General features: G+C 46.7%; 1 long non-coding RNA gene across 1 annotated transcript in view; it reads right to left on the reverse strand.

Annotated features, from left to right (window-relative positions):
* Positions 1-13,777, reverse strand: part of LOC136794284 (uncharacterized) — a 37,103-nt gene that overhangs the window by 21,609 nt on the left and 1,717 nt on the right. The gene's annotated exons all lie outside the window — the stretch shown is intronic.

The raw sequence follows: 13,777 nt of genomic DNA on the forward strand, positions 1-13,777 counted from the left end.
TGGCCAGAGGCAACCACTGTTTTCAAGCAAGGGCCTGATTTATTCAGGTCAGATTCTTCTAAGAGTGGAGCTCAGGGGGACACCAAGCATGGGGTGGCGGCAAAGCACCAGCTAGAGATGAGGAGGCCTGGACTGGGATGGACGTGCTTATGGAGAACTGACTGGATTTTGTGAAGGGTGAGAGAAGGGGCCTCAGGCACCCCACCCGGGTGTCGGGCTGGACGATGACACTGTAGATCCACAAAGTGGGGGGGTCACAGGTCCAGCTGGTTGGTGGGGAAGCTCGTGAGCTCAGTGATGACGTCTGCTCTGATGGGTCCTTCCCTCTCGGATGCAAAGGCTCTTCTCAAATGCATCTGTCTGCCCTCTCTCTACCTCTCACCTCTCGCCCTGCCTACTTCGCAGTCTTGGGGGCTTTGGCAATTGTTACAGAACGAAGAGATGGTGGACGCTTATGGAGACGCAGAACTGGGGTCCCAGCCCTCCACAGCGTGCCTGGGCTCTAAAGAGATGCAGCAGGAGGTGTGGCATGGGTGGAAGAAGGCTGCTCACAGATGTCTGTTCGTGGCACGAATTTTGGCTCGTGTTGGCGTTTTCATGCCTGGGCATTCTATAAAGGGAGTCAGTCCATTGATGACAGACGGGGTCTCATCCAAGTGAGTAGAGCTGGAATTTCCTGCTTTATCACTTGCTTTTGCTAGGACAAAGCACATAAGAGCTCCATCCTTCCTTGGCTGCATGGGGTCAGGGAGTATGGCAAGGCTGAAAGTGCTGAGAAAAGCATGTTCTCCTGATCGCAGGGAGAGAAGGACACAGTACTTGAGAAAAATTTACATAACCATAGTGCTTTTATAACACTCAACCCTGTTTCCAGGGGTAGCCATTGCTTTCTGCCCTGTGGGCTTTGGGGACAGTGTGGTCCATGCAGGGATGTCAAAAAACAAGTTCACTTCTCAAAGTGCCTCAACAAGCTTCCTTTCATCTGTGTTCATGAACTTAGACAGCGTGTTGCCAAGTGGACATCGTGTAATAGACAGAAAGGGCAGACGTATCGCGCCATTATTTATTTCCCTTTGATTTATTTTGCTTCAGAACATCATTCTCCAAAGTGAGGACCTTGGAACAACAGTCCTACAACGTACTCTTTGAAAAACGGGTTACATTATTAGATACGTTTGGAAAAGCCCGCATTCCTCATGCCCCTCTCGAACATTCACAATTCACCATAAAGGCTCTGAGAAGTCCTGCACTAAAAAACTGGATGGACCAGGTTGTTAGTACATGAGACTCTAGACACCGTTTTTAATTTTTTTAAATGCACTTTTAACACCCAGGGGACGGACTTTTGTAAATGCTGCCTTAGCACACACAAACCATTAGAACCTTAAAAGTCATGGTCTTAAGTCCATAAAAAAGGAAGAAAAATGGAAAAACCACGGGGAATGGAATGTAGGGCTGGTCCTGGACATCTAAAGAGGATCTTATCATTTTTTTGCATGGCTCTTCCTTTTCCATTTTTTACCTTGTCTCTAATTAATTTTTCTTATTGATCTCCACCCTATATCTGGATGCTCTGCCTCAGAGGGAAGCAGGGTAATTGGCTTCCTGTCTCTTTTAAAGGTTTCTGATCCAGCTTGCAGCCCAGGCACTAATGATGGCTTCTGGGGTTTCTTCTTTTGAAACAAATCTCTGCTAACTCCTGCCAGCCTTCCATTCACATCAGGTTAAAAGTGACGGACAGGGCTTCCCTGGTGGCGCAGTGGTTGAGAGTCCGCCTGCCGATGCAGGGGACGCGGGTTCGTGCCCCGGTCTGGGAAGATCCCACGTGCCGTGGAGCGGCTGGGCCCGTGAGCCATGGCCACTGAGCCTGCGCGTCCGGAGCCTGTGCTCCGCAACGGGAGAGGCCACAACAGTGAGAGGCCCACGTACAGAAAAAAAAAAGAATAGGGACGAGACCTACACCAGTGGGAGGGAGCCGTGAAGGAGGAAAGGTGTCCACACACTAGGAGCCCCTTCGTGGTTGGAGATGGGGGTGGTGGAGGGGGAAGCTTCGGAGCCGCGGAGGAGAGCGCAGCCACAGGGGTGCGGAGGGCAAAGCAGAGAGATTCCCGCAGAGGATCGGTGCCGACCGGCACTCACCAGCCCGAGAGGCTCGTCTGCTCAGCCGCCGGGGCGGGCGGGGCTGGGAGCTCAGGCTCGGGCTTTGGAGGTCGGATCGCAGGGAGAGGACTGGGGTTGGCGGCGCAAACATAGCCTGAGAGGGGCTAGTGCGCCACGGCTGGCCGGGAGGGAGTCCGGGAAAAAGTCTGGAGCTGCCGAAGAGGCAAGAGACCTTTTCTTCCCTTTTTGCTTCCTGGGGCGCGAGGAGAGGGGATTAAGTGCGCCGCTTAAAGGAGCTCCAGAGACGGGCGTGAGCCACGGCTGTCAACGCGGACCCCAGAGATGGGCGCGAGCCGCTAAGGCCGCTGCTGCTGCCACCAAGAAACCTGTGTGCGAGCACAGGTCACTGTCCACACCTCCCCTCCCGGGAGCCCGTGCAGCCCGCCACCGCCGGGGTCCCTGGATCCAGGGACAGCTTCCCCGGGAAAACGCGCGGCGCGCCTCGGGCCGGTGCAACGTCACGCCGGCCTCTGCCGCCGCAGGCTCGCCCCGCATCCGTGCCCCTCCCTCCCCCCGGCCTGAGTGAGCCAGAGCCCCCGAATCAGCGGCTCCTTTAACCCCGTCCTGTCTGAGCGAAGAGCAGACGCCCTCCGGCGACCTACACACAGAGGCGGGGCCACATCCAAAGCTGAACCCCCGGAGCTGCGTGAGCAGAGAAGAGAAATGGAAATCCCTCCCAGCAGCCTCAGGAGCAGCGGATTAAAGCTCCACAATCAGCTTGATGTACCTGCATCGGTGGAATACCTGAGTAGACAACGAATCAACCCAAATTGAGGAGGTGGACTTTGGGAGCAACTGTAGACTTGGGGTTTGCTTTCTGCATCTAATTTGTTTCTGGCTTTATGTTTATCTTAGTTTAGTATTTAGAGTTTATTATCATTGGTAGATGTGTTTATTGATTTGGTTGCGCTCTTCCTTTTTTAAAAAATATATCTCTCTATATATATTTTTCCTTTTCCTCTTTTTGTGAGTGTGTATGTGTATGCTTCTTTGTCTAATTTTGTCTGTATAGCTTTGCTTTTACCATTTGTCCTAGTGTTCTCTCTTTCCGTTTTCTTTTTTTATTACATTAATTTTTTTAAATTTTTAATAATTTTTAATTTTAATATCCCTTCCTTCCTTCCGTCCTCTCTTTTTTTCTCCTTTTTCTTCTGAGCCAAGTGGCTGACAGGGTCTTGGTGCTCTGGCCAGGTGGCAGGCCTGTGCCTCTGAGGTGGGAGAGCTGAGTTCAGGACATTGGTCCACCAGAGACCTCCTGGCTCCATGTAATATCAAACAGAGAAAGCTGCCTCAGAGATCTCCATCTCAACGCTAAGACCCAGCTGCACTCAACGACCAGCAAGCTCCAGTGCTGGACGCCCCATGACAAATAACTAGCAAGAAAGGAACACAACCCCACCCATTAGCAGAGAGGCTGCCTAAAATCATACTAAGGTCACAGACACCCCCAAACACCCCACCGGATGCAGTCTTGCCCGCCAGAAAGACAAGATACAGCCTCATACACCAGAACACAGGCACTAGTCCCCTCCACCAGGAAGCCTACACAACCCACTGAACCAACCTTAGCCACTTGGGGCAGACACCAAAAACAAAGGGAACTACGAACCTGCAGCCTGCAAAAAGGAGACCCCAAACGCAGTAAGGTAAGCAACAGGAGAAGATGGAGAAACATGTAGCAGATGAAGGAGCAAGGTAAAAACCCACCAGACCAAACAAATGAAGAGGAAATAGGCAGTCTACCTGAAAAAGAATTCAGAGTAATGATAGTAAAGATGACCCAAAATCTTGGAAATAGAATGGAGAAAATAAAAGAAATGTTTAACAAGGACCTAGAAGAACTAAAGAGCAAACAAACAATGATGAGCAACACAATAAATGAAATTAAAAATTCTCTGGAAGGAATCAAGAGCAGAATAACTGAGGCAGAAGAACGGATAAGTGACCTGGAAGATAAAATAGTGGAAATAACTACTGCAGAGCAGAATAAAGAAAAAAGAATGAAAAGAATTGAGGACAGTCTCAGAGACCTCTGGGACAACATTAAATGCACCAACATTCGAATTATAGGGGTCCCAGAAGAAGAAGAGAAAAAGAAAGGGACTGAGAAAATATTTGAAGAGATTATAGTTGAAAACTTCCTTAATGTGGGAAAGGAAATAGTCACTCAAGTCCAGGAAGCACAGACAGTCCCATACAGGATAAATCCAAGGAGAAACATGCCAAGACACATATTAATCAAACTATCAAAAATGAAATACAAAGAAAAAATATTAAAAGCAGCAAGGGAAAAACAACAAATAACATACAAAGGAATCCCCATAAGGTTAACAGCTGAACTTACAGCAGAAACTCTGCAAGCCAGAAGGGAGTGGCAGGACATATTTAAAGTGATGAAAGGGAAAAACCTACAACCAAGATTACTCTACCCAGCAAGGATCTCTTCCAGATTTGACAGAGAAATTAAAACCTTTACAGACAAGCAAAAGCTAAGAGAATTCAGCACCACCAAACCAGCTTTACCATAAATGCTAAAGGAACTTCTCTAGGCAGGAAACACAAGAGAAGGAAAAGACCTATAATAGCAAACTCAAAACAATTAAGAAAATGGCAATAGGAGCATACATATCAATAACTACCTTAAATGTAAATGGATTAAATGCTCCCACCAAAAGACACAGACTGGCTGAATGGATACAAAAACAAGACCCATATATATGCTGTCTACAAGAGAGCCACTTCAGACCTAGGGACACAAACAGACTGAAAGTGAGGGGATGGAAAAAAGATATTCCATGCAAATGGAAATCAAAAGAAAGCTGGAGTAGCAATTCTCGTATCAGACAAAAGAGACTTTCAAATAAAGACTATTGCAGGAGACAAAGAAGGACACTACATAATTACCAAGGGATCAATCCAAGAAGAAGATATAACAATTGTAAATATTTATGCACGCAATATAGGAGCACTCCAATACATAAGGCAAATGCTCTCAGCCATAAAAGGGGAAATCGACAGTAACACCATCATAGTAGGGGACTTTAACACCCCACTTTCACCAATGGATAGATCATCCCAAATGAAATTAAATAAGGAAACACAAGCTTTAAGTGATACATTAAACAAGATCGACTTAATTGATATTTATAAAACATTCCATACAAAAACAACAGAATACACATTCTTCTCAAGTGCTCATGGAACATTCTCCAGGATAGATCATATCTTGGGTCACAAATCAAGCCTTGGTAAATTTAAGAAAATTGAAATCGTATCAAGTAACTTTTCCAACCACAACGCTATGAGACTAGATATCAGTTACAGGGAAAATAATCTGTAAAAAATACAAAAACATGGAGGCTAAACAATACACTACTAAATATCCAAGAGATCACTGAAGAAATCAAAGAGGAAATAAAAAAAATACCTAGAAACAAATGACAATGTAAACACGACGACCCAAAACCTACGGGATGCAGCAAAAGCAGTTCTAAGAGGGACGATTATAGCAATACAATCCTACCTCAAGAAACAAGAAACATCTCAAATAAACAACCTAACCTTACACCTAAAGCAATTAGAGAACGAAGAACAAAAATACCCCAAAGTTAGCAGAAGGAAAGAAATCATAAATATCAGATCAGAAATAAATGAAAAAGAAATGAAGGAAACAATAGCAAAGATCAATAAAACTAAAAGGTGGTTCTTTGAGAAGATAAACAAAATTGATAAACCATTAGCCAGACTCATCAAGAAAAAAAAGAAGACTCAAATCAACAGAATTAGAAATGAAAAAGGAGAAGTAACAACTGACACTGCAGAAATACAAAGGATCATGAGAGATTACTACAAGCAACTATATGCCAATAAAATGGACAACCTGGAAGAAATGGACAAATTCTTAGAAAAGCACAACATTCCAGACTGAACCAGGAAGAAATAGAAAATATAGATAGACCAATTACAAGCACTGAATTTGAGACTGTGATTAAAAATCTTCCAACAAACAGAAGCCCAGGACCAGATGGCTTCACAGGTGAATTCTATCAAACATTTAGAGAAGAGCTTCCTGGTTCCAGACTGAACCAGGAAGAAATAGAAAATATAAATAGACCAATCACAAGCACTGAATTTGAGACTGTGATTAAAAATCTTCCAACAAACAGAAGCCCAGGACCAGATGGCTTCACAGGTGAATTCTATCAAACATTTAGAGACGAGCTAACATCTATCCTTCTCAAACTCTTCCAAAATATAGCAGTAGGAGGAATACTCCCAAACTCATTCTACGAGGCCACCGTCACCCTGATACCAAAGCCAGACAAAGATGTCACAAAGAAAGAAAACTACAGGCCAATATCACTGATGAACATAATGCAAAAATCCTCAACAAAATACTAGCAAAAAGAATCCAACAGCATATTAAAAGGATCATACACCATGATCAAGTGGGGTTTATCCCAGGTATGACAGGATTCTTCAATATATGCAAATCAATCAATGTGATAAACCATATTAACAAATTGAAGGAGAAAAACCACATGATCGTCTCAATAGATGCAAAAAAAGCTTTTGACAAAATTCGACACCCATTTACGATAAAAATCCTCCAGAAAGTAGGGAACTTACCTTAACATAATAAAGGCCATATATGACAAACCCACAGCCAACATAGTTCTAGTGAAAAACTGAAACAATTTCCTCTAAGATCAGGAACAAGACAAGGTTGTCCACTCTCACCAGTATTATTCAATATAGTTTTGGAAGTTTTAGCCACAGCTATTAGAGAAGAAAGAGAAATAAAGGGAATCCAAATTGGAAAAGAAGAAGTAAAGCTGTCGCTGTTTGCAGATGACATGATACTATATATAGAGAATCCTAAAGATGCTACCAGACAACTACCTGAGCTAATCAATGAATTTGGTAAAGTAGCAGGATACAAAATTAATGCACAGAAATCTCTTGCATTCCTATACAATAATTATGAAAAATCTGAAAGGGAAATTAAAGAAACAGTCCCATTTACTATTGCAACAAAAAGAATAAAATACCTAGGCATAAACCTACCTAAAGAGACAAAATACCTGTATGCAGAAAACTATAAGACACTGATGAAAGAAATTAAAAATGATACAAACAGATGGAGAGATATACCATGTTCTTGGATTGGAAGAATCAACATTGTGAAAATGACTCTACTACTCAAAGCAATCTAAAGAGTCAATGCAATTCCCATCAAAATACCAATGGTATTTTTCACAGAACTAGAACAAAAAATTTCACAATTTGTATGGAAACACAAAAGACCCCGAATAGCCAAAGCAATCTTGAGAAAGAAAAACGTAACTGGAGGAATCAGGCTCCCAGACTTCAGACTATACTACAAAGCTACAGTAATCAAGACAGTATGGTACTGGTTCAAAAACAGAAATATAGATCAATGGAACAGGATAGAAAGCCCAGAGATAAACCCACGCACACGGTCACCTTATCTTTGATAAAGGAGGCAAGAATATACAATGGAGAAAAGACAGCCTCTTCAGTAAGTGGTGATAGGAAAACTGGACAGCTACATGTGAAAGAATGAAATTAGAACACTCCCTGACACCATACACAAAAGTAAACTCAAAATGGATTAAAGACTTAAATGTAAGGCCAGACTCTATAAAACGCTTAGAGGAAGACATAGGCAGAACACTCTATGACCTAAATCACAGCAAGATCCTTTTTGACTGGCCTCCTAGAGAAATGGAAATAAAAACAAAAATAAACAAATGGGACTTAATGAATGTTAAAAGCTTTTGCACAGCAAAGGAAACCATAAAAAAGATGAAAAGACAACCCTCAGAATGGGAGAAAATATTTGCGAATGAAGCAACCGACAAAGAATTAATCTCCAAAATTTACAAGCAGCTCAATGTCAAAAAAACAAACAACCCAATCCAAAAATGGGCAGAAGACCTAAATAGATATTTCTTCGAAGAAGATATACAGATTGCCAACAAACACATGAAAGGATGCTCAACATCACTAATCATCAGAGAAATGCAAATCAAAACTACAATGAGGTATCACCTCACACCAGTTGAATGGCCACCATCAAAAAATCTACAAACAATAAATGCTGGAGAGGGTATAGAGAAAAGGGAACCCTCTTGCACTGTTGGTGGGAATGTAAATTGATAAAGCCATATGGAGAACAATATGGAGGTTCCTTAAAAAACTAAAAATAGAACTACCATACGACCCAGCAAGCCCACTACTGGGCATATACTCTGAGAAAACCATAATCGAAAAAGAGTCATGTACCACAATGTTCATTGCAGCTCTGTTTACAATAGCCAGGACATGGAAGCAACCTAAGTGTCCATCGACAGATGAATGGAGAAAGAAGATGTGGCACATATATACAATGGAATATTACTCAGCCATAAAAAGAAACTAAATTGAGTTATTTGTAGTGAGGTGGATGGACCTAGAGTCTTTCATACAGAGTGAAATAAGTCAGAAAGAGACAAACAAATGCCGTATGCTAACACATATATAGGATCTAAAAAAAAAAAAAAAGAAAATGGTTCTGTAGAACCTAGGGGCAGGACAGGAATAAAGACGCAGACGTAGGGAACGGACTTGAGGACATGGGGAGGGGGAAGGGTAAGCTTGGACAAAGTGAGAGAGCGGCATGGACATATATACACTACCAAAATAGATAGCTAGTAGGAAGCAGCCGCATAGCACAGGGAGATCAGCTCGGTGCTTTGTGACCACCTGGAGGGGTGGGATAGGGAAGGTGGGAGGGAGACGCAAGAGGGAGGAGATATGGGGATATATGTATACGTATAACTGATTCACTTTGTTATAAAGCAGAAACTAACACACCATTGTAAAGCAATTATACTCCAATAAAGATGTTAAAAAAAACACGTATGCTTAAAGGAACAAAGATGTATGAATTAAAAAACAAAAACAAAAAACTAACACCCCCCCCCCAACTTTTCCTGCGCCTCCCTTATGGGCACGGGTCACGGTGGTGACAGGGGGCACAGGGCTGGTAAGTGGCTGTGGAGCCCATGATCTCAGTCCCCACTGGGTCAGTTTCATCTGAAAAATAGTAAAGCCTCTCACGCACTCCACCAGGGGTGGCAGGGATAGAGGGGTGGAATATGGGAAGCTTGAATGAAACGGTTTACAGACACGGTGCTTTGAAAGTAGGAGAGTTCGGACAAAGTAAGAGGCCCTCCAAACTGCACTGTAGCTTTTGCTTTTAATGTGATTCCACCCTGCGGAAAGGAGCAGGCAAGAAGCCACCGATGATTAATATTTGATTTCCTTGCCCTGCCCTGGCACACCCACCTGTGGGCTAAAGAGAAGGAAATGTCTGAAAGGCCAGAGCCGAAGGGGAAGGCCCCAGCATACAGCTTTGGAAACACGTGGCCAGTGCCCTGACATCCTTAGCCTCCTCCCTGCTCTGTACTTCTCCCCTGTGACCAACATGATGGTTAGAACCGGAAGGAAACGTCCCTGTGTCCAGGTCTAGAGATGCTGAAGCGCTCGGGCAAAGTCCTAGGGGTGTAAATGGTATCCCTGGGACGATGGAAGAGAGCTGTTGAGTGGGCTGGTGGTTCCCGCTAACCTCCTACAGAACAATTCTGACCTAGCTCGTTTTGGGGTATTGGAGGCCCACACACATTCCATTTGCAAAGAGAGTTTCTAGTGATAAAAAAAGATGGAAAACAATGATGCAGTCTTTTTTTTTTTTTTGCGGTACGTGGGCCTCTCACTGCCGTGGCCTCTCCCGCTGCAGAGCACAGGCTCCGGACGCGCAGGCTCAGCGGCCATGGCTCACGGGCCCAGCTGCTCCGCCGCACGTGGGATCCTCCCGGACCCGGGCACGAACCGGGGCACTGCGCCACCAGGGAAGCCCAATGAGGAAGTCTTGATTCTAAATGGTGACTGATGCTGGGTAACTGTTATGAGCTTACTTGCTATCTGTATATCTTCTTCAGTGAGGTGACTGTTGAAGTCTTTTGTACATATTTAAGTTTAGTCATTTGTTTTCTTACTACTGAGTTCTGAATGTTCTTTATATATTCTGGATACATGTCTTCCTTCTTCCCCCACTTAGAACTGAGCGGTTCTTCCTTGTTCTCCCACCACGTTCTGTTAAACTTAATTCACGTCCAGATCCAACTCCTGAAATGGACAGTTACTGACAAGTTGGTCCCTCTTCTGCTACGGGGGCTCCCTGAAGGAGAAAGATGATGACTTCTATCTTTTTTTGTGCCCTCTTCAAAAGATGATCAATAGGGCTTCCCTGGTGGCGCAGTGGTTGAGAGTCCGCCTGCCGATGCAGGGGACGCGGGTTCGTGCCCCGGTCCGGGAGGATCCCACGTGCCGCGGAGCGGCTGGGCCCGTGAGCCGTGGCCGCTGGGCCTGCGCATCCGGAGCCTGTGCCCCGCAACGGGAGAGGCCACAACAGTGAGAGGCCCGCGTACCGCAAAAAAAAAAAAAAAAAAAAAAAAAAAAGATGATCAATATATGAAGCCAACGCTCCAGAGTTTATATGCTTGAAATGAATGTCCTCTCTTGCAAATGGTCCCTGGGACTCTCTTCAATGTTTCTCTAGGAGCTGTTAGCAGAGCTCAGGGCACGTGAATGTCTCCTCAATCGTAAAAGAATCTTTGAGTGTGGAGTTGATTTCTCAACACCTCAAAAAAGAGAAGGTAGATAGCTTCTCTGACAAGGATGGTGCATACCTCTGAAGAATGGGTTTCTTGAGAGGGTGGCCAGTGCTCCTGCAGGCAATGCTGAGATAAGGGTTGGTGGCTCTCTTCCACATAACACTCCGTCCTGATGTCCACTGTTCAAATGAGGGAGCTGCAGGACCCAACATCCAGAGCCAGAAGCTTGCAGAACCAGGATGACCGGCCCCGCCTCTCTGTCACCTCCCTGGCTTGGAACTTCTATCCTTAAGATGTAAGGTGGGACTGCCCTGGTGGCACAGTGGTTAAGAATCCGCCTGCCAATGCAGGGGACACAGGTTCGAGCCCTGGTCTGGGAAGATCCCACATGCCGTGGAGCAACTAAGCCCGTGCGCCACAATGACTGAGCCTGCGCTCTAGAGCCCACGAGCCACAACTACTGAGCCCACGTGCCACAACTACTGAAGTCCACGCGCCTAGAGCCCGTGCTCCACATGAAGAGACGCCACCGCAATGAGAAGCCACAGCAACTAAGAGTGGCCCCCGCTCGCCACAACTAGAGAAAGCCTGCACGCAGCAACGGAAGACGCAACAACGAAGACCCGATGCAGCCAAAAATTTAAAAAAAAAAAAAAGAAAAAAAACTAAAATGCTTTAAAGAAAAAAGATGCAAGGCGAAAACTTATTTTTAGACTTTAGAATCCAGTTAGGTTTATTTATTTATTTATTTATTTATATATTTATTATTTTTTTGGCCACGCTGTGTGGCTTGTGGGGTCTTAGTTCCCCTACCAGGGGTCGAACCTGAGCTCTTGGCAGTGAAAGCTTAGGACTTGTTCTGCTTGGTTAGCCACTGGACCACCAGGGAATTCTCCGGGTTAGGTTTAGATGCTCCAGCACTCACTGGAGATGTCAAGGGGAGCATGTCCCTGCGAGGATGATGTGCATTGTGCTGACAAATAAGTACAAATAACCATGCCAACAGCTGAAAGTCGGGGTCTTTTTCTGAGTCCTTGGGTTTTTCATGTGCCATAAAATTGCATTATGATGAAAAAATACCCAAATCAAGCAAAATGCTTACCTGAAAGTACAAAATACAAAACTTACGGATGCGAGTTTATACACTGTTTACTACACTCTGGCTGTGGCCTAAGGGCTGAAGGGCTCTATCTTTTCGGAGGTGGCCGGGGTCATGGGAACTCAGCCGTCCTGCCTAACCCAACCCTCCTTAAACCGGGGTAGACTGCCCTTTCTGGACGCACTCGGAGTGTGAATCCCTCCATTGTCTGGGAAGGTGGGGTCCCACCTACTTATAAGAACGAGAGGCTGCCCTAATATCCCAGTCTGTAGGGCGCGACTGGCCACAGCCTTGTGGGACGACATGGGCCACCCTGGTTGTGGGCAGGACCTCCTCACTGCGGCCTCACACAGCTGGCACATACACCAGATCCCGAGCCCATTTCAGCCACTTCCTCGGAGCTCGGGATATCAATTCCCATAACCCTTCACCTTGGTCCCTGAGAGCTTCGCTTAACGCTTCAGAAAACTGCTGCTGGCCTGAAACACCTCCCCGGCACAATCACTCTAATTAGTGTAGTGGATGCCCCAGGAGCACCATTCTCCAGGCCTCAAAGAAACTCTGGTCGGTTCTCTGAACTTGCATGAGGGTCCCCGGGACCGTGTGAGCCAGGGCGCTGGTTCCACCGGGTTCTTTATCGGAAGCGCAGGACTTCCTGCTTGTGGCAGCTGTCCCCTGTCTGAGATGAGTGAGAAGTAGGTACCACCTCCACCCGCTGTGATCACCAAGGGGGGAAAGGACTGCCCCCTGCTTCCCATAACCCCCGGACCCAAGCCAACGGCGTAAGCGGAGCTTTCTCCACGCCCTCCAGCCCTGGGGCACATCTCTGCCCTCTGTCTGTCCTCTCACTTGTCTATCCAGCAAGTACTGTTAGGCGTCCACTCCGTGCCAGGCCGAGCCTCTGCTGGGGATGAGGTGGCCTTCCCATGGATATTCGGCAGGGGAGCATTCCAGACAGAGGGAAGAGGAGGTGCCCGGGCCCGGCCATGGAATGAGCTCGGCCTGTTCAAGGGGCACAGGAAGGCTGCTGTGACCGGATGAAGTGGACTTCGGCCAGGGGCCCCGTTCCGTAGTGAAGGCGTCCAACCTGAGAAACGGCCCCTTTCCATGGGGCCATCACTGATAAATAACGTGTTCTGCAGTATTTGTGGGGCGCTGGGTCCCCTTCCAACTTCGCTCCCTCTGGGACACGTGGCAACGTCTGGAGACAACAGTGTGTGCGCGTGCGCGTGCGCGCCTGGCATCTAGTGGGGGGGGGGCCAGGGTTCCTGCGAGACGTCCTGCAACACACAGGACAGTCCCCACAGCCCTGATCCCGAATGTCCATCGTGCTGAGGTTGGGACCCCCTGTTTTGGGTCTCAGCAGCCTACGACTGGCAGTCACGAGCCCCTGCTGCACAGAGGGTGTGGGGTGGGGGTGGGGGACACGGGGCAGAGTTGCCTCTGCTTCTGCAAAATCCTTTCCTCAAGGGGAGCGCTGTGCGGGCTTCACGGGTGAGACCCACCCCGCGGTGAAGGGGACAGCGCAGCCACTGCCCGGCTCCTCCTCCCGGAGCTTAGCAAACACCAGCCAGCGTCAGTGAGCTCCGCTCCAGGAGACGGCGTTTTCATTGTCCCGACATGTGCATCCAAAGCCACGCGATTTGTGCACACTGACCCGTGTCACCGCCCGGTAGGACTGAACCACGGGCAGGCACATTCGTGTCTCAGCCTTCCCTCTGCCTGGATGGCTTTTCATCGTCCCAGCCTCAGGGGACACTGGCCTTCCACCCCTCAGTCCCACCCTCCCCAGCCCCGCTTCTCTAGGTCTTGGACCCTCCTTGCTCTCCTCGATTAA

Source organism: Kogia breviceps, chromosome 5 (genome assembly GCF_026419965.1).
Source record: "Kogia breviceps isolate mKogBre1 chromosome 5, mKogBre1 haplotype 1, whole genome shotgun sequence".
Taxonomy (NCBI): domain Eukaryota; kingdom Metazoa; phylum Chordata; class Mammalia; order Artiodactyla; family Physeteridae; genus Kogia; species Kogia breviceps.